This window comes from Bubalus bubalis, chromosome 1 (assembly GCF_019923935.1).
Source record: "Bubalus bubalis isolate 160015118507 breed Murrah chromosome 1, NDDB_SH_1, whole genome shotgun sequence".
In the NCBI taxonomy this organism is placed as follows: Eukaryota; Metazoa; Chordata; class Mammalia; order Artiodactyla; family Bovidae; genus Bubalus; species Bubalus bubalis.
In genome coordinates this window covers 65,543,879-65,563,271 of record NC_059157.1, presented here as the reverse complement: position 1 = coordinate 65,563,271, position 19,393 = coordinate 65,543,879, and positions in this window count along the sequence as shown.

Genomic DNA, 19,393 nt, shown 5'->3' with positions numbered 1-19,393 from the left:
ATTATATGTTTAGCTACAGACTCAACCCAATTTTAATGCCTTGTGTTAATAAGGCCTCTTAACATGGAAGCAACAAATATAAAGGAACTTTATGTAGCTATTCATGATTCTGCCCAGCTCAGGGTTAAGATAGCAGCAATATACTCCAACCAAAATAAAAGACATCTCCACTTGACTGCAGCTCTTCATAACACTTCACAGGGGTCAAGCTGTGTTATTTTCCTTCCGTGTTAAACAGAAAGCATCTTAGAAGCATAGTTCAATTATTGATTGAATAGTGGGTTCAATCTGACTGTGATTCTAACAAATACACTCCAATGAGTTCAAGACCAGGGCTGGGCCAACAAAAGGTGAAGGTTTCATTCAGGCTTCAACGCAAATGCTCAGATTGAATTAGTAACATAGATGCCTTATACTGTTTGGCTACTAAAAACACTGCTCAGTACCAGTTAGGCAATACTAGTAGAATAACAGGCAAAATGTTGACGGTGGTTTTAATGACCAGATACTAAAATGGACATCAATATAAAATAAGTTGGCAAAAAATATAGACCCTGGAAGAGATTAATACACAGCTTAGGTTTAATTACCCAGAATTTAGGAGAAAAGGCTAATATATACTGTTTTAAATAGCATAAAAGTTTTTTGTGTCAATTATTTATCCTCCAGTATCCTTTTCTCGGGCTTCCCTGGTAATTTAAACAATGCAGGAGACTCTGGTTCAATCCCTGGGTCAGGAAGATCCCCTGGAGAAGGGAAATGGCTACTCACTACAGTATTCTTGCCTGGAGAATTCCGTGGACAGACCCTGGTGGGCTACAGTCCGTGGCTTCACAAAGAGTTGAACACAACTGGGTGACTAACACACACACACACACACACACACACACACACACACATTCTTTTCTCATTCTTTTCTCATTCTTTTCAAACTATAAAGTTTTCTGTACTTAATGTTTGGTCTGTGAAATAAAGTAAGAAGGAGAGTATTACGTTTGACCCTCTATGCTTCTATTAGCACATAATTCAAATATATTGGCTATCTTCTTCTTCTTGACAGTCCTTTGTTCTAGAGGACTCATTTTAACAATGGAATATCACAAACCAAACTCTGGTCAGAATCCCCCTCAATCCCCAAATATTACTGAATGAGTTATATTTTCTGTTTCCATAAACTCTTCCTTATGCATTTTTTGCTACATTTTCTTTTGGTTTTCTGCTCATTCCAATATTAATGAAAAATATTTTAGGTAATCAACTTAAAACTCTATTGTGAAAAATCCTGAAGATACACAAATTAGAGAGAATAGCTTAATGAACCTCTAAATGCTCATCACCCATAGAGGATCAGCTATTCAATGATTTATTAGAGAGGAGGGGAAAATTGACATCTTATTTTTCCAAGCCACACTGAGATATATGTAACATTGTATATTATATTGTGAAATGATTACTCTGATAAGGATAGGTAAGATATCCGTCATCTCACATAGTTGCATAGTTATTTTTTTGTGTGGCGAGAACACTTAAGATCTACTCTCAGCAAATTGCCGGTGTTTGATATAGTATTATCAACTATAGTCATCAGGGTGTATGTTAGATCTCCAGAACTTATTCATCTTGTAACTGGCAACTTGTACCCTTTGCTCATCATCATTCATTTCCCCTATTCCTCAGATCCTGGCAGTCACCAACCTACAAATTGTTTCTTTAAGTTCATTTTTTTTTTAATTTAGATTCTACATATAAGTGAGATCATGTGGCATTTGTCTTTCTCTATCTGACTTATTTCACTTGGCATAATGCCCTCAAGTTTCACCTATGTTGTCATAAATGACAGGATTTCCTTATTTTTATGACTGAAAAATATTTCGCTATATTATGCATACTTTTATTATGTATATACACACATGTGTATACATGCACACCACATCTCCTTTATCCATTCATTCATCTATCAATGAATACTTAGATTGTTTCATGCCTTGGCTCTTTGTAAATAATGCTGCAATGAGCATGGGGCTGCAGATATCTCTTTGAAACAATGATTTCATAATCTTTGGATATATACCCAGCTATTCGACTTTCATCAATGTATGACCAATCTGGTTTCATCTGTACCCACTGTTCACTCATTTCTAACTTGCTGGATTATTTTTAAACAAGCTCATGCATCATATATTATGCATGCATCTATAAATATGTCGGTTTGTGTCTCTAAAAGTAGTGCACTGGTTTTTAAAGCACAATATTACTATTACCCACAAATACTTACAATAGTTCCCTAATACCATCAAATATCCCATAAGTGTACAAATTTTCCTGATTGTCTATTTTTTAAATATCAATTTTTTTGAATGAGGATGCAAACACGGGCCACACATAGCATTTGGTGGACGTATGTCCGCAGTCCCTTCAGTACATAGCTTCCTCTCCATTTAGTTCTTTGCAACTTGTTGATGAAACAGTTACCCTTTAGTGTCTTTCTTATTCTAGACTTTGCTGATTTCATACTCACAGTGTCATCAGTCATTGCCTTATCTACTGGTGTTTCCTGTAAACAGTGCTTCACTGAAATACTACATTCAGATCCTTTTCCTTTTTTGGTTTTAGCAAGATTCATACATAGTATTGTATATATCCCACCAGGAAGCACATAAACATCCTGTCTTTACTGTGACTAAATGGGAGGAGGTTTGTGATCTTCTAAGTATTTAATTATGATTGTATCATCCAGGAGTCAAATATTTCACACTCATATGTTATATTTACTATATCATTATTTCATGATATTTCAAAAAGATCACCTTGAGCTCCAGAGATTCCATCAACTGAGCAAGTTTCAGCACCATCACCATAGTGGCTCAGATGTAAAGAATTTGCCTGCAATGTAGGAGACCTGGGTTTGATCCCTCAGTTGGAAAGATCCCTTGGAGATGTGAATGGCTACCCATTCCAGTATTCTTGCCTGGAAAATCCCATGGACAGAGGAGCCCAGGAAGCTACACGGGGTCCAAAAAGTCAGGCACAACTGAATGACTAACACTTCCACTTTCACTCTAGTGAATATCAAACTATGGATTATTTCACTTGTATGTCTAAAATTGGATTAAGTTATTAATAAATTCCAAGTGAAGTAGCCTTGAAAAATTGCAGGGTACATATGTAGGCATCCAATCTAAAACAATCTAGAACATTCTAAGAAAAGAATGAGGAATAGTGAATTAGAATTAGACTTTTGTGGTAATCTTTATAAGAACTTTAGAGAAGACCATTATGGACTAAATTATGGGGACAATTCCAAGCATCAGAATAGTCTTGTGGTGGAGCATGTGAACCATTCCAACCTGCTCCCAGTAATATGGTACAACTCTGTCACTATCCTGGAATGCAGAGGTGAGATAAAAATGTGAAGACTTTATATGAAATATCAGTTGGCATTTGAAAACAGAAGTATGTATATATTCTTGGGAAGAGAAACAAAAAGCATGTGATTGGTTATGAACTTTTAGAAGTGTATGACTTTTTAAATAGTTTCCTCTGTGATCATCTTTTTAATTCCTTTTACAAAAATAACTGTAAAATTAGAGGGAATTAATTTATATTTAGTTCATTATTGGCAACACCTTAACGTAATATCCCTTGCCAGATATTAAGAGGATATATCTTTCCTTTATATATTTATTAGGAATAAATATATTATAGCTAGTTTTCCATTTTTATGGATGCTTTGAGTTCAAAGCTATGGTATCATATATAAAATATTACAATTATTCAATAAACCATCACTTAAATTATACCTATATTCTATTTTGAAACTGAGATAAAATCTTAGGCTCTGTGAACTGTATTATATTAATGAACTTTCTTCAAGGTCCAAGGTTCCCTGAATCTGTTTTAATTCATATCAATAACTGGAGAGGTTTTTCGAAGAAGTTACATAAATCTACAAAATGAAGTGTTGGGTCTGTGACCCACTGCTTAAATGCCCATTCTTCCTATTGCTTTTACTGCTAAAGTAAGAGATATATTGCTTTGTTATATCATTATTACCAATTTTAAAAATAATTTTCTGTTCTGATTAAGATAATTAATCTAATATGTACTTTTAAAATTGTTATTTGATATTGTATCTTACTTGTCACAGTTAGGAACCTAGAGTAGGTTGAGCCTTTTGAGCTAAATGATGATGTTACTGTGAAAACTGTCAAGGATACCCTAGGCAACCACAAACATAGTGTCTACAGAGTGACAGCAATAAGTCTATGCAGTGTTCGACCAGGGATTAATACACTTTTTATATGTAGGATTCTTATTATTTTATTTCATTTTTCATAACATTATCAGGTCCATGAAATTAACTCCCTTAAGTGAAGTGCTTTTGTGTTGCTTGTTCTGACACGGCTTTTTGCTGATTAGAAGACTAATGAAATGTAATGTTCCTTATGCCAAAGAACAGGTTAGTTTCTCTTAAGATTTGTTCAATAAAACCCATAGTCAGAATTTTACTCAAGAACCTAAAATTCATTTAGGTATAAAGAAATGACAGTTACTCAGGAAACCTCAGAAGGTATTTTTCATGAGCTATTGATGTGACATTTATTGGTGTATCATAATGTAAAAAAAAAAAAGTTTCATGAAATGCAAGAAAATAAATTTTGCATTAATTTAAATTGTTGTTTAATGTGTAGTTTATGTCCTTGTGTGATAATTTTACATTTTGTTTATATCCACTTATGATTCATTTGAAAAATCTGTTCTGGAGTTTGACTGATTTATAATGAAATATCAATTCTTATGATAACATCGTTAAAATTCTGTATTTGTTATAGAAAAATTTTTCAGGGTAGAGATACTTTCCATTAACATTTAAAAGTAACTATCCCTAACTTTATCCTGATAGTGACAAAAACTTATATGGGAAGATTGAGCCATTGTAAATTTAAGTGTTCTCTCCTTGAGTGTTCCTTTTTTTCTGGTATTTTTTATTGGAATATAATTGATATACAATGCTGTCAGTTTCCACTGCACAACAATGCAAATCAGGCACCTTTACACATATCCCCTCCTTCTTGCACCTCCCTCCCACCCCCACTCCATCCCACCCCTCTAGGTCATCACAGAGCAGTGAGCCTCCTGGGCTATACAGCTTCCCACTAGCTGTCTCTTTAACACAGGGCAGTGTATATACGTCAGTACTACTCTCTCAGTTCGTCCCCCTCCTCTCCTTCCCCAGGACCCATGCCCACAAGTCCATTCTCTATGTCTGTGTCTCTATTTCTGCCTTGCAAATAGGTTCATCTGTACCATTTTTCTAGATTCCATATATATGCATTCATATATGATATTTTTTTCTTTCTGACTTACCTCACTCTGTTTGATCATCTCTAGGTTCTGGTATTTCTAAGCAAAACAAAACAGAAAGATTTTTTTAAGAGCCACATTGAAGAACTTGTCCTATTGAATATGTAATCTTGGTTCTATTAGTTACTGTTTTGAAGAAATATAGACCATAAAGTAGCAGAATCTTAGAGTTTGAAGATATCTTAAAAAATTATCTTGTTCTCTAAGGCCAGAATCCCTAATGATCCAAGGGATACATAGCACTCTACACTAGGAGTTTACATATTCGAAGGTAGATGGTTTACTGCTTTCATAGGTAGTTAATGATATCTCTTGCTGTTGTTCAGTCACTTAGTCATGTCTGATTCTTTATGATCTCATGGACTGCTACACGCCAGGCTTCCCTGTCCTTCAATATCTCCTGGAATTTGTCAGTGTTGTCATCCAACCATCTCATCCTCTGTCACCCCCTTCTCCTCATGCCTTTAATCTTTCCCAGCATCAGTCTTTTCCAATGAGTCGGCTCTCCACATCAGGTGAAGAGTATTGGGGCTTCAGCTGGGTAGCTCTAATTTTTAGGAGGTTCTTTTCTACACTGAACTCAATATTTTTCTCTCTAACAATATCAAATATGTCTACATGACAATACTTTGAATACATAAAGTCATTTTTCATGCCCATCCTCTTCATAAATTTTTAATATGCTGTAATACATCTTCTGCTTATTTAACTTACATGCAGAGTACATCATGAGAAATGCTGGGCTGGAAGAAGCACAAGCTGAAATCAAGATTGCCGGGAGAAATATCAATAACCTCAGATATGCAGATGACACCACCCTTATGGCAGAAAGTGAAGAGGAACTAAAAGGCCTCTTGATGAAGGTGAAAGAGGTGAGTGAAAAAGTTGGCTTAAAGCTCAACATTCAGAAAACTAAGATCTTGGCATCCAGTCCCATCAATTCATGGGAAATAGTGGAAACAGTGCCAGACTTTATTTTTTGGGGTTCCAAAATCACTGCAGATGGTGACTTGCAGCCATGAAATTAAAAGACGCTTACTCCTTGGAAGGAAAGTTATGACCAACCTAGATAGCATATTCAAAAGCAGAGACATTACTTTGCCAACAAAAGTCTGTCTAGTCAAGGCTATGGTTTTTCCAGTGGTCATGTATGGATGTGAGAGTTGGACTGTGAAGAAAGCTGAGCGCCAAAGAATTGATGCTTTTGAACTGTAGTGTTGGAGAAGACGCTTAAGAGTCCCTTGGACTGCAAGGAGATCGAACCAGTCCATTCTGAAGGAGATCAGCCCTGGGATTTCTTTGGAAGGAATGACGGTAAAGCTGAAACTCCAGTACTTTGGCCACCTCATGTGACGAGTTGACTCACTAGAAAAGACTCTGATGCTGGGGGGGGGGGGGGGGGGGGCAGGAGGAGAAGGAGACGACAGAGGATGAGATGGCTGGATGGCATCACTAACTCGATGGACGTGAGTCTGAGTGAACTCCGGGAGTTGGTGATAGACAGGGAGGCCTGGCGTGCTGCGATTCATGGGGTCGCAAAGAATTGGACACGACTGAGGGACTGAACTGAACTGAACTGAATACATCTTCAAAAATATCTAATACAGTTATGTAAAGTTTAAAAATAAAATAAAATTTAAAAAAAATCTAAATTTATTGTTTATTATTAAACATCTATGGGCTTCCCAGGTGGTCAGTAGGTAAAGAATCCACTTGCAATGCAGGAAATGTGGGTTCTATCCCTAGGTTGGGAAGATCCACTGAAGGAGAGCTTGGCAACCCACTCTAGTACTCTTGCCTGGAGAATCTCAGGAACAGAGAAGCCTGGCAAGCTACAGTCCATGGATTTGCAAAGAGTCAGACATGACTGAGTCAGCTTAGCACTCACATACACGTCTACTACACAGAGTTAAATGTGTAGCCTTCTAGACCATCACGTGTACCTAAGAATTTATAGCTCAACTACAAGGAGTTAGGGACAAACTACAAAGTTAAAAGGAAGAATCTACACAAGACCACCCTTACTCTGAAAAGTCAAGGTTTCTCAAATCTACCTTCAGGTTTGATAATTCACTCGAGAGGCTCACAGAACTAACTGAAACCTATTATACTATTATACTTAACAGTTTCAGTTCCTACAGGGACATGGTACCAAAAATCAACCAGAAGAAAGGACACATGCTGAGTCTGGGAGGGCTCCAGATAGAAACTTCCATTGCCCTCAGAATGTGTTTCTCTTCTAAGTGTTGATGTGTGGCAACACATTGTATTTTGCTAGGAAGGGAAGTTCATGTGTACTTCACCATATAGAGTTTTATCAGAGTTTTATTACATAGGTATGCTTCATTGATTGATTTACTAGGATTCTCAAAAGGTCCACCACCAGTAATAGGCACTCCTCTCACTTAGAGAATTCCAAGGTTTCAGTGGGACCAGTACAAAGGCTGGACCTCTCTTTAGCTAAGGCCAAATCCATACCATGCAGTATCAACTTACTATTTTCTTAGAGAAAAGACTTCAATTGCTTAATCTTACATAACATATATTTTCTTGGTTATAGGTGTATGTGCTCAGTTGTATCTGGCTCTTTGCAACCCCCTAGACTATAGCCTGCCAGGCTCCTCTGTTAATGGAATTTTCTAGTCAAGAATGCTAGAGTGGGTTGCCATTTCCTAAACCAGGGTATCTTCCCAACTCAGGGATCGACCTGTGGCTCTTGCATCGGTGGGCACTTTACCACTGGGCCACCTGGGAAGCCCTCAAAGATAGAGTGCTTCTCATACTACTCCAGGTAAGACCTGAACCCTGGCTTAGGAGGTCAGTGTCTGATCTACTAGGCTCCTGGGGAAAATATTTGTAGGTGCTTTCCTGGTGGTCTAGTGGTTAAGTGCCAATGCAGGGGACATGGGTTCAATACCTGGCTGGGGAGGATTTCACATACTGTGGACCAAATATGCCTATGCATCACAATCACTTGGTTTTATTTCTCTAGATAATCCCTAATTTATTAATGTCTTCTTTGGAGTCCCATAAGCTTTGGGTAACTTTGATAATAAAATATCTAACTCATATCACTTGTCTCCAAAAGTAATCTCTATGTTGAAGTATTTAATCCCAACTATAAAGTGTGAAATAATACTTTGGACTTGGGGATTGGTTAGACAAGGAGAATCCTGACATTTAACAGCCACTAGACCTTGTAGGACTTTCCAGGTGGTGCTAGTGGTAAAGAACCCGCCTGCCAATGCAGGAGACATAAGAGACAGGGTTTTGCTCCCTGGGTTGAGAAGATCCCCTGGAGGAGAGCATGGCAACCCACTCCAGTATTCTTCTCTGGAGAATCTCTTGAGCCTGGAGAGCTATAGTCCATAGGGTCACAAAGAATCAGACATGACTGAAGCAACTTAGCATGCATGCTCTCACAGACCTTGTAAAAGTTACATGTTCTTTTTGAGCTTCCATTTCCTCTTAGGTACAGAGTTAATAATAATGGTCCAAATATAATAGGGATTAAATAAGATCATATGTAAAATTTTTAATGCATCACAGGAGCTTAACAACTATTAGTTCTTTTATGGAAAAACAACAAAGCAAAACACTGTGTAGTGTGAATTTGTGTTTGAGAGGTATCATATACAATGTTTGCCTACCAAGTAGTCTTCACTGGATGTATGCATACATTATTGAAACAAAACAGAATTCATTCAATTCATCAAATATTTATCTAAGTCCAACTGAGAAGTGTAAAGCTTTATTCTCGTGACAGAGAGAAGCAAAGATAATTCCTGCCTTCCTGGAGAGAGTACATTTTCATAAATATCTTTGATATAAGTAGACTAGAATAGGTGTTGAATTAAGGGACATATCTCATGCAATAATGGAAGAGCGAGAGAGAAAGACGTTCTGATTGAAGTTATTGGCAAATGTGTTAAGAAGGCGATGTGTTACGGAAGGCTCAGAGCCTTAGGAGGGCTTTGACAGAAGTTTCAGGAGTAATTATTGTCATTTTCAGAATTTGTGAATGAATTTACTTGGTAGAAAAGTGAATTGTGTGCTCACTTCCACATCACATATACAGAAAATAAGTGAATATTGCAGCAAGATGTAAATAAATTTTCCATGAATAAAGGAACAAAATACAAATAAAATGTACTTATATCAGAAATAAGTTCTCTACATTAGTGACAATGTTAGAAAAATTTGAGCTGAAAACTTAATCTTTGAATTAAAAATATGGTGTTGGTCTTACTGGAATGTCAACAGATTTCTTCTGTGCTTTGTATTTTAAAAACTTTACCCAGTTTCTAAATTTATTGTAAGGTTTGAAGTCAAGGAAAATGCAGATTTTCCTTGAGGCAGGCAGTTCATTTGAGAACTGTGAGAGAGTTCAGTTCAGTTCAATCGCTCAGCCGTGTCTGACTCTTTGCACCCCCATGGACTGCAGCACGCCAGGCCTCCCTATGCATCACCAACTTCTGGACCTTGCTCAAACTCATGTCCATTGAGACAGTGATGCCATCCAACCCTCTCATCCTCTGTCATCCCCTTCTCCTCCTGCCTTCAATCTTTCCCAGCATCAAGGTCTTTTCAAATGAGTCAGTTCTTCGCATCAGGTCGCCAAAGTATTGGACCTTCAGCTTCAACATCAGTCCTTCCATTGAATATTCAGGACTGATTTCCTTCAGGATGAACTGGTTGGATCTCCTTGCAGTCCAAGGGACTTTCAATAGTATTCTCCAACACCACAGTTCAAGAGCCTCAGTTCTCTGGCACTCAGCTTTCTTTATAGTCAACTCACATCCTGACTCTCATACCTGACTACTGGAAAAACCATAGTTTTCAATAGATGGACCTTTGTCAACACAGTAATGTCTCTGCTTTTTAATACGCTGTCTAGGTTGGTCATAGCTTTTCTTCCAAGGAGCAAGCCTCTTTTAATTACATGGCTGCAGTCACCATCTTCAGTGATTTTGGAGCCCAAGAAAATACAGCCTGTCATTATTTTCATTGTTTCATCTATTTGCAATGGAGTGCTGGGACCGGATGCCATGATCTTTGTTTTTTTAATGTTGAGCTTTAAGCCAGCTTTTTCACTCTCCTCTTTCACTTTCATCAAGAGGCTCTTTAGTTCCTCTTCACTTTCTGCCATACGGGTGGTGTCATCTGCATATTTGAGGATATTGATATTTCTCCTGGCAATTTTGATTTCAGATTGTGCTTCATCCAGCCCAGCATTTCACATAATGTACTCTGCATATAAGTTAAGTAAGACGGATGACAATATACAGCCTTGACATACTCCTTTCCCAATTTGGAACCCATCTGTCGTTCCATGTCCAGTTCTAACTGTTGCTTCTTGGCCTGCATACAGATTTCTCAGGAGGCAGGTATGATGGTCTGGTTTTCCCATCTCTTTAAAAATTTCCCACAGTTCATTGTGATTGACACAGTCAAATACTTTGGCAGAATCAATAAAGCAGAAGTAGATGTTTCTCTGGAACTCCCTTGCTTTTTCTATGATCCAACAGTTGTTGGCGATTTGATCTCTGGTTCCTTTGCCTTTTCTAAATCCAGCTTGAACATCTGAAAGTTCATGGTTCACATAGTGTTGAAGCCTAGCTTGAGGAATTTTGAGCATTACTTTCCTGGCATGAGAGATAAGTGCAATCATGCAGCAGATAGAACATTCTTTGGCATTGCCCTTTTTTGGGATGGGAATGAAAACTGACCTTTTCCATTCCTGTGGCCACTGATGACTTTTCCAGATTTGCTGGCATATTGAATGCAGCACTTTAACAGCATCATCTTTTAGGATTTGAAATACCTCAACTGGAATTCCATCACCTCCACTAGCTTTGTGAGAGAGTTAAACATCATTAAACAATTCACTCAGCAAATATTTACTGGATGTATTATGTGTTCATGGCACTGTTCCAGGTTCATTGGGAAACTGATAATAAACAGGTAAGTACATAGAATGTCAGATTATGTAAGTACCATCAGGCAAATTAAAGCAGTGGATTGATTGATAGTGTTGGAGAAGAGTGGAATTTGCTCCTTTATATAAATAAATCAGGGAAGAACTTGGGACAGATCTGATCAGAGACAATTCTTAATGTGGAACAAGTCAGAGCAATGTCCTAGGGAGAGGATTCCAGACAGAAAAAACAGCAAGAATGAGGTTTCCAAGTTTGGAGCACGTGTGGAATTTCCCAGGAATAGCAAGGACTCCAGTGTGACTGAGAATGAGAATGAGAGAAAGAAGCAAAGGTGGCTGTAACATCAGGCTCTGTCAGCCATTGCAGAGTTTGGATTTTGTTACAAGCATTACATTCATGATCTGACTTGTTGCTGTTTAGTCCCTCAGTCATTTCCAACTTTTTGCAACCCCATGGACTGTAGCCCACCAGACTCCTTGGTCCATGGAATTCTCCAGGCATAAGTACTGGAGTGGGTTGCCATTTCCCCCTCCAGGGGATCTTCCCAATCCAGGGATCAAACTTGGATCTCTGCATCTCCTGCATTGGCAGGTGGATTCTTCACCACTACCTGGGAAGCCCAATTTGGCCCATGACTGCCTCTTAAACCTTGTCTTGACTTCTTGTCTCTGTACTCCCTACATCTGTGTTGTCCAGTACAGTAACATCTATCACATAGCTACTGAGAACTTGGAATGCGGCCAGTTCAAATGGACAGTATGAAAAAAAAGTAATGTATCTCACTAATTTTTATCTCATTTAATAGACTGAGATGAAAGTATGTTGGATAAATAAAACATTTTCGGTTAAATAAAATAAAACCATCTGTCTCTTTTCTTTTAATTAACATTTTTATTTTGCAATAAATCTGCAGTTGTAAGAAGCAATACAGAGGAATCTTGTGTTCCCTTTATTCACTTTTTCCCCATGGTGTTAAAGTTTAAGGTGTGCAACACTTTCATTTCATACATTTGTATATTGCAGTATGCTTTCCACCATAGCGTTAGTTAACACTTGCGAATGTGTCCCATAATTACCATTTCAATGTTTTGTGGTAAGAACATTGAAGATCTAGCTTCTTAGCAGCTTTGAAGTATATAATACAGTTTTGCAATATAAATACAGAGGTAGTTACTATAATCATTCTATTTTACACTTGGGGACACAGTCTAAGAGAGATTAAATTAGTGGTTCAAAGTCAGAGTGTTATTATGAAAGCTAGGATATGATTCTGTGCAATGTGAAGGTTCAAGCCTTCACCAGTGATGCATGCTGCCTCTTATTTCAATAATTTAAGTTAGTCATTTGAGTAAATCATGGAAAAGGTGCTGCTTCCTTTGTTTTCATTTGCCTTATATTTTTCAACATATTTCATTCACATATCATCTGGTAAAATAAAAGCAGGTTCTCTTCTATGCCTTTGTATTTATTGTGTTCCCATTGCCTCTATAAATAATATAAAAAAAATAACAATAAGCCCTTGCCCAAAGTTAGTAAAACTTCTAGCTTCTTCCATTTTATATTGCAGCCCAAAGACTTTGACATAATAAATATCTATATGTGAACAATATTGAATTTTCATCATCAGGTAACTCCAGGGTTGTTGATGTGAAAATGTGATACAGTATGTTTTTTACCATCACTCCTCCTGCCACATTTTAATAGATCATAGTTACCATCTGAAATGACAATTTTTTTGTTATTTTTTTCTCCTTAAAATACTAAATCCTTATTTATAGATGACCGTTTATTTGGCCATTGCTTTCTATAACACACAGGAGTCTATATTTGGAATTCGTTAGTCTTCTCTCACCTGTACGTCTGCTCCACCTAGCTATTTTTATATGAAAATTGTTGCTCTCTAGGATCACTTTGCCTCTATGTTGCTATTGTATTATTGCTCTTCTCTTTCACTGGAATGCTCCTATTATGTAATTGTGTAACTGAGGAGAGTTCTTTCAACCTGGGAACATCTGCTTCAAATAGTATAGAAATTATTTATTTATTGTCATTTTCCTAAAATATTAACTTTGATTAATAATCATATACAGGCTTTGTTCTTCTTATCTGGGTGTCAACAGTAATTGGAATCCATATCCATATCCTACCTTGCAATCTTACTGCAAAAGGCCAATAAATTCCCGCTGAGTGTGTTACTTGTTAAATTTAGTGCATTACTCTCAGGGTAATGAATAAAAGCAGTGGGCCGTTGCCGTCTGGCTGGCTGAGGAAGGCTGGAACAGCCAGACTCCCCGGAGGCTTTGAGCCGGCTTAAAACAGTGACAGGCAGAACCAACCGAGTCCCTGAGCCTCACAGTTCAGTTTGTCTCCCTTAATTTCCCCTTCTGTGAAGGCTCAGAAGGCTGTGGGGAGGTGAGGTCATCGTAGCCATTAATTCACACTTTCCTAAGATGCTACATGCTTTGGTTTCATTAACAAGCAAACAGAGTTTAAATAAATAGTTACGTATTTACCTTCAGCAGAGAGGAGAATACCATTGAACATAAACTAGTGGCTATGTCTCCATGCAGTTCACTTTGTATATGCACGTATGTCTACTGTGAATTCATTTTTCTATGTTAACAGTGCACATAGATATTTTAATATGAGTGAATAATCAATGAAGCAAGCCCCATAGATATATATGTATTTATTTCCATCTCATATTTACTGAACACACATAAACAGTTACTGAAAAAATGCCACATTCTTTGGCCTACATGGAGCTCTTTCTTAATAGAAAAATATTTTCTTCATATGAAAAGATTCTATCTTAAGCTCTAATATTATAAAAATTAAATCTGTATTTTAAAGGCACAACTGCAAGGATGATACAGCAATGTGGTCTATGGTCTCAGTAAACAAACAAACAAAAAAATGACTGAAAACTTGTCTTTCTTCTTCCAGCAAATACTTTGTGCCAAAGTCAGCTGACTCCCTAAGTCTTTTGAGTTATTCTGAAGGTTAATATCCATCCAGAAACAACTACATTCTCAAAGAAAGGAGGAAAAACCATTTATATGAAATGACTGCTTATATTACTCTTGAATGTATTGGAAATTTTAGTGAAGAGTGTCCTTTGCAATCCATGATAGAGCATCTGGTTGCAAATAACATGGTGTATCTCATTAGAGAGATATTAGTCCTAATTATTCAATATGTGAGTGAGGTCATTATAGTAACATTATCTCAATGAGGTAAGTAAGCACATGTGAAATCTAACACTCTGCTGCTTGAAAGAAGTTTTAAAAGCAAATGTAAGGAATTAATGATCACTTAAGTGTACATTAAAAGATGTTGAAAACCAGTCACGAATTTTTAACATGTAATGGAAAAATAATAGAATGATAGGTACCCTGATTAAGTCTGCTGAAGATAAAAAAAAGCTTCCTGGGCAAATATTATCTTTGAATACAAATTATTTTCTAAAGAAGACAAAACAAAAGATGGTAGAAGAGATATGGGTGAGTGCATGCTCAGTCGTGTCTGGCTCTTTGCGACCCTGTGGATCATAGCACACCAGGCTCTTCTGTCCATGAAATTCTCCAGGCAAGGATACTGGAGCGGGTTGCCATTTCCTCCTCCAAGATCTTCCCGACCCAGGGATTGAATTGGAAACTCCTGCGTCTCCTGCATTGGTAGGTGGATTCTTTACCACTGAGTCACCCGGGAAGCCCCTGAAGAGACAAAGCTTCTGTTATGTTGTGTTTATTCTATGTGTGTATTCTATAACAGAACCACAGAGAAGGCTTGTTAAAACAGATTGCTGGCCCGGTACTCAGAGTTTCTGATTCAGTAGGGTTGAGTGGAGTCTGAAAATCTGCATTTCTGAACTTCCCAAGTGATGCTGCTGCTGCTGGGCAGGTCCTATTTGAGAACTACTGGACCATGTGAAAATCACTGTAGCACACATTTATGTCACGTTATCTTCTTGATTATTTTTCAGTAAGATGGGAGTCCAAGGATCATATATTCTGCTCAATAGTTTTCAATCAAGCTATATACCTTGGGAAATCAAGATGCTATTGGATCTATCTAATCCAATATTACAAAGAAAGCATCCTTAAAATACAATTAAGGCTTCTATCTGACAAGTGCACTGGGCATATTTTAACAACATGTTTCTAAACAACGACACAAATAATAAAATGAATAGATATTACCTAGCACTGCTGAGCTTAGTCGCTCAGCCATGTCCGACTCTTTGCCACCCCTTGGACTATATAGCCTGCTAGGCTCCTCTGTCCATGGGAATTCTCCAGGCAAGAATGGGTTGCCATGCCCTCCTCCAGGGGATCTTCCCAACAAAGGGATTGAACCCAGGTCTCCTGCATTGTAGGCAGATTCTTTACCATCTGAGCCATCAGGGAAGCCCACTATCTATCAGTGAATAGGCCAAAAAAAAGAGAAGTTATAGCTCCATCGGACCACCCAGGTGGCTCAGCAGTAAAGAATCTGCCTGCTTAATGCAGTAGACTTGGGTTCAAGCCCTAGTCATGAAGACCCCCTGGAGTGAGAAATGGCAACCCACTCCAGTGTAATTTGTAATTGTCTGTGAAATCCCATGGACAGGGGAACCTGGCAGGCTACAGTCCATGGGGTCACCAGAGTCAGACATGACTCAGTGACTTAACAACAAAACAAATAGCTCTGTGAAGCAAATTTAATTCACGCTTATCTGTAGACATTATCATTTTCCTAAGATATCTGAGTATGTTAGCTATTAAGCTGATTGATTCTAATATACAGCTTGGTGACTATAGTTAATAAGTCATTTAACTTGATTTTCTAAGACTGTAGATTTTAAGTGTTCTTATTACACACATGAAACTGGTAAATATATGAGGTGATGAATGTGTTATTAATGATTAACCTGATAGTGATTATAATTTCTCAAAATATATGTGTATCAAATCATCACATTGTATACTTTAAATATATGCAGTTTTATTTGTCAATTTATCCCAATAAAGCTGGAAGAAAAAATAATAAACTGATTGATGCTGTCAAACACATTTGAAATGTAAAAAGTAGCAATCAAATAAAGATTTCCATGATATATAAAACAGCTAATTGGTCTTTACTTTGTAAAATAATGCTAACTATAGCTTGAATAGTTTTGCTAACATGTTACCTAACAATGTGTTTAGGAAGATGTAGATAATAAAATACCACCAAAAGTTTGCCTGTGTTTTTTTTTTGTTTGTTTATCTGTTTCTTATCTCAAGTCAAGCATCATATTTATTATGGTAACAGTTAATATGCAAAGAACATTTCCAGAGACACTATTTCCTTGACTCTACCCAAGTAGCCTTCAAAATGAAGGACCCTATTCTAAACTCAAATATCTGAGCCTAATTTATTTTATTAGGAAACATCTATATGTAACCTACCTTTTAAAAAAAGGAAAAGAGTGTAGGACCTCAATATCAGAGCAATAACTTCAAATTTGTGTGTGTGTGGAAGATAGCCCAAACCAAATTGATTAAACAAAACTCAATTGTTGAAAAGTGGATTTTAGTCTGTTTTTCCATGTTGGTTTTAAGTGAGCTATCTGATCAACTCTGAGGAACCCTATTGTTGTTTTCCCTTTTACCCCAAAATGCAGCTGGACACTCCATTCATCTGCACGTTAAAAGTGATGAAATAAGAGGGAGAGGACCTCTGTATACCTATGGCTGATTCATGTTGATGCATGGTAGAAACCAACACAGTATTGGAAAGGAATTATCCTTCAATTTAGAAAAAATAATTTAAAAAAAAATTAAAAATTAATGAAACAGCTATGGCAATGATACAAGTCCCTTTTGATCATTTTGATGCGACTATCTTACTTCAGAACAAAATTCTGTTTCCCAGGGTCACTTTTAAGTATCCAAAATAGCTTGTGTTGTGTTAGGTTCACACGCAAACCTAGACTGAAGGTTCAGATTCCACTGACTCTCCTATGCTCTTATTCTTGGCTGCATTCCGTAGTCACATGAGGAGATTTAGAAAATACGGATGCCTAGATCTCAACAAGAATGATTTGGATTTAATTTATCTGGTGAGTAGCTAGGTCATTAGACTCTGTTAAGAATTTCCCCATGTTACTACAATGCATAGCCAAGTTTGAGACCTGTGTTTACAGTTGAGCCCATTAAAAGGGCTAATAACAATGAAGTTAGCTTAAGCACCTCCCATTCCAAGAGTCTGATCATATGGAAACGGTACAGTGTTCGTTCCCATTCGTATGGCTTTGTGTGTTGCCTGTGCTTTTGACTATGGCAGAGAGGGGATTGTTGTTATCATTTTAGTCTCTAAGGTGTGTCTGACTCTTTTGAGGCCTCATGGACGATAGCCCATCAGGCTTCTCTGTCCATGGGATTTCCCAAGCAAGAATAACTGCAGTGGGCTGCCGTTTTCTTCTCCAAGAGATTTTCCTGACCTTGGGATTGAATCTGTACTTCCTGCATTGGCAGGCGGAATGTTTACCACTGAGTCACCAGGGAAGCCCAGAGACGGGGCTATCAAGGTGAAATTCACTCTCCAGATTTACCATAATCTTGGTGGTAACATGTTTCTGGTAACATGGGCTAACAGAAGCAAAGTTTATTATGGGGTTGTAAGTTGTACATGTCAGGTTCTTATCTTCTTTCTCCTGTTCTGCTGTGTTAGTTTCTTAACCAGAATTTATGAGAGGATGTGATGCACCAGTCATTGTGCAGTCATATAGCAGTGAAGGAACATAAAGGTAAGAGTATACAACTGTTGGTAATATGTTTTTCAGGAAACAGTGCAAATAATTAACAGAATAAAATACTTAAAATGTTTTAACTTAAACAACAACAGTAGTTGGTATTATAATGTAGAATATAGTCACAAAAATTAGAAAGAGAATGTGGATGTGTAAGTGAAAGGAACAGTGGGAAGATTATAAAAAGAAAAATGTACCAAGATTTTCATCTTAACTGGAAGGAACCAACTATTTTGCTTCATTTTTGGCATTGGTAATGACGCAAGTGTAAGATGTAAAGAATGTATGTAGACAGTTTAAGGGACATATAAAATAAATGTAAAATATAAACATGATGTATAACTATCAAGTCATTACAGAAGAATTGCATCATTTAAATAACTAAAATCAAGGAAATAAAAGGAAATTTAATAACTGATACCTATAAATATTTCTACTCTAGAAACAGAAACTACACATTTTCTTCAAGCATCTGTGCTTTATTTACCAAAATAAATCAGTATCATTCAAGAACAAATAAATGATAAATAACAGAAACTGCAGAAATCACATATGGTCACAGTTGTACAGTACTAAAAAATAAAACTACCACCCAAAATACTAAAAACAAACAATGAAGCAAAAATATTAAACAAACCATGTGCCTAATGGAACAAATGGGACAAATTGGAAAATAAAGTTATATTGTAGATATAGAGATCTACTATATTACAGCACAACATTTCAACAGTGATGTATTACCAAAGATGTTCTAAGAGACAGATTCATTGGCTTTAGCCTTTTCTACAATAAAAATAAATGTAAGTGAATAAAATATTTATCAAAAACTCTTAAGTAGAATACAACATACCAAAGAGACAATGGTTAGGGACAAAAGCAACACAAATTTAATTGCACTAGAAAAATGTAAAATCGACAAGTGAGTCAGAACTAAATCTTTCTTTAAGGAAAATTCTATTTAATTTTAAGCAAAGAGTAAAAAGAAAAAAAGATGTCCTTTTCATTATAGGGGACTGGAATGGAAAAGAGGAAGTCAAGAAACACCTGGGGTAACAGGCAAATTTGACTTTGGAATATGGAATGAAGCAGGGCAAAGGCTAACAGAGTTTTGCCAAGAGAACTCACTGGTCATAGCAAACATCTTCTTCCAACAAACAAGAGAAGATGCTACACATGGACATCACCAGATGGTCCACACCGAAATCAGATTGTTTATATTCTTTGCAGCCAAAGATGGAGAAGCTCTATACAGTCAGCAAAAACAAGACTGGGAGCTGACTGTGGCTCAGACCATGAACTCCTTATTGCCAAATTC